The sequence below is a fragment of the Micromys minutus genome (genome assembly GCF_963924665.1).
Source record: "Micromys minutus genome assembly, chromosome: 24".
Taxonomy (NCBI): Eukaryota; Metazoa; Chordata; class Mammalia; order Rodentia; family Muridae; genus Micromys; species Micromys minutus.
Window position 1 is genome coordinate 28,669,740 of NC_137959.1, and position 3,305 is coordinate 28,673,044.

Consider the following 3,305-nt stretch of genomic DNA (forward strand, 5'->3'; position numbering starts at 1 on the left):
ATAGTTCAAATTACTCTCAGCAACAAAGTCTTTCATATTCCTATTAGGATGGATAATTAAACTCCATTTAAATCATTCTACTGTTTTCCAAATCCAAAATTCTAAAACCTACATTCTTCCAAACAAAAGCATGGTCAGGCCTATCACAGCAATACCCTAGTCCTGGTACTAATTTCTGTCTTAGGATTTTACTGCTGTGAACAGACACCATGACCAAGGCAAGTCTTTTAAGAACAACATTTAATTAGGGCGGACTTACAGGTTCAGAGGTTCAGTCCATTATCATCAAGGCAGGAACGTGGCAGCATCCAGGTAGGCATGGTGTAAAAGAAGCTGAAAGTTCTACACCTTCATCTGAAGGTTGCTAGCAGAATACTGACTTCCAGGGCAGCTAGGACAAGGGTCTTAACGCCCATGCCCACAGTGACACACCTACTCCAACAGGGCCACACTCTCTAATAGTGCTACTCCCTGAGTCACAATGGTAGACTTTTTTATACCAAGTATCCAGATCCTTTTGTAAACTGGATTAGAGCTGGAGAGATGCTCAGTGGTTAGGAGCATGTGCTGCTCCTTCAGAGGATCTGATTTTATTCTCAGCACCCACACTGCAAGGCTCACAACCACCTGCAACTCCCAGGGATCCAACTCCTTCTTCTGGACTTGCACCTGCACACACCTGTATACACAAACACACACACTCAGGCACACACACAATCTAAAAATAAAACAATGTACTATTGTCTTAATATACATGTACTTTACTTGCTTATCATCTGTCCTTCTTTTTGTATGTATGTATGTATGTATGTATGTATTTCCCGATCTTCTGAAGTGAGTACATTTGCTATATAGCCAAGGATAAACTCGTGACTTGCCTACTTCCACTTTCTAAATGCTGTAATTACAGGCATGTGCCACCTCTCCTGACCTTTCTTTCTCTTTCTCCTCCTCCTACCTTCTTCTTTATAGTGCTGAGGCCCTCAGACATGCTGGACAATGATCTGCCACCACGTTATAACCTCAGCTCCATATTACTTTCATAATGAAGTCAATCATGTTTTGTATATGTTAGGTAATAGTTATGTTTTCCCTTGAGTGTTTTAAATTTTTTAATTAAAATGTAAATGCACACCCAAGTTTACCTGAGCTTCCTTTTTGGAACTTCATCAGAGCCTGTCACATGGTCTCTGTTTACAATTACACACACACACACACACACATACACACACAAGGTCTCAAACCTGAGACAAACTGGCTAACTGAAGAATTAACTAATTAAAGTGGATGTTGTCTTCCAGACTTTCTCGGCATTGCCAAGAAGACATCCTTGTTGGCATGCCCAACCCCCTACCCTCAACCTCTACAGCTCCTGAGCTTCACCCACTGCCCTTCACCCAGCTTCTCCTCCCTATACACATTTCAGCTATGTTGGTCTTTTGCCCCCTTGGTCTCCTGGCTTGTTCCTGGACTCCTGACCTCAGGTTCCTCTCTCTTCCTCTCCCCTCCCCCTCTTTCTTCTCTCCTCACACTTCCTGGTTCAGCCTACTGGGCATGTTCAGTCTGGACTCTTCCAGATGCCTCTGCCTGTGCTCTCCCTTTTATCTGTAATAAAAACTGCAACCCCTTAGGAACAGTCATATCCTCTTTTTCTCCCCCCCCCCCCCATTCATCTGGTGCCCAAACCCAGGAAGAAGGGAAAAAAGTCTAAAAAAAAAATTTTAAATTTATTTATTTTATGTATGTGAGTACACTGTCAATGTCTTCAGACACACCAGAAGAGGTCATTGGATCCCATTACAGATGGTTGTGAGTCACCATGTGGTTGCTGGGAATTGAACTCAGGACCTCAGAACAGTCAGTGTTCTTAACTTCTGAGCCATCTATCTCTCCAGCCCTAAAAAAAGAAATCTTGCAGGAGGGAATTCCTATCAGCCTCCTTTTCTTTCTTTTCTTTTTCTTTTCTTCATTCACCTTCACCTCCTTCACTCTCCCATCCCACTTTGTCTTTTCTGGGCTCATCAGATTTCAAAAAAACAACAACAAATTCTCTATGCTAAATTACTTCAGACACTGTGTGCAATGATGCTTCTCAGAGACAGACTTAATTGCAATAGAGAGGTCCCTCTAGGTTTGGTGAACATCAGTCAGAAGACCCAGGCACAGACCCCCATAATATTTCTTACAAACACACACACACACACACACACACACACACACACACACACACACATACACTGATCACCAGCAGTCACATTACACACTGGTGGATGGGTACATAATTAGCTTTCATATGTTCATGTGTGTATCAAATATCAATTAGCCTCTCAATATTATTTAGTAACTGTGTAATTGCATGAGCTCCATGATCCAAAGAGTCTGGAGATTAATTTCATGCTCTACTATTGTTATCTTGAAATTCATGACCTATTGAAGGAGGCACTCTACATTTTCTTTTCTCACTGATCCCAGCAAATTGCATCCTGGGTAAAATGTTTCAAGATCAAGGCAGAATAAGTGTGTTAGTATGTAACAATATCCAGAAAGTAGTTCTCCAAAGAAATGGACACACTTAAAAATAAGCAGAGAAGGCTGGGCATGGTGGTGCATGCTTCTGAAACCAGATCTCGGGAGGCAGAGGCAGATGGATCTCTGTGAATCTGAGAGCAGACTGGTATAAATAGAGAGTTTCAGGCCAGCCAGGACTATATAGAGAGACACTGTCTCAAAGGAAACAAAACAACAAAAGAATAAACTGGAAATTCTAATCCAGACTATACATGCTAATAATGAATCATAGGAACACCCAAAGAGACAAGGGAAGACAAAGATTTGTAAAGGTGAAATAAAGTATCTTGGATTGTTTGGAAACAATTGTCTATGGCTACAAAGATCAACTAGCTGGTCTTTGTTCAAGGCTGAAGAGGCCTTGTAGTTTGTCAAGGTAAGTGTCCTTATAGAAGTCTGTGATGATTTGTATATGCTTGGCCCAGGGAGTGGCACTATTAGAAGGTGTGGCCTTGTTGGAGGAAGTGTGTCACTCTGGGGGTGGGCTTGGAGACCCCCCTCCTAGCTGCCAGAGGATGCTCAGTCTGTTCCTGTCTTCCTTAGGATGAAGATGTTGAACTCTCAGCTGCTCCTGCACCATGCTTTCCTGGACGCTGCCATGTCTCACCTTGATGATAATGGACTGAACCTCTGAACCTATAAGTCAGCCTCATTTAAATGTTGTCATTATAAGACTTGTCTTGGTCATGGTGTCTGTTTACAGCAATAAAACCCTAACCAAGACTCGTGTGTGTGTG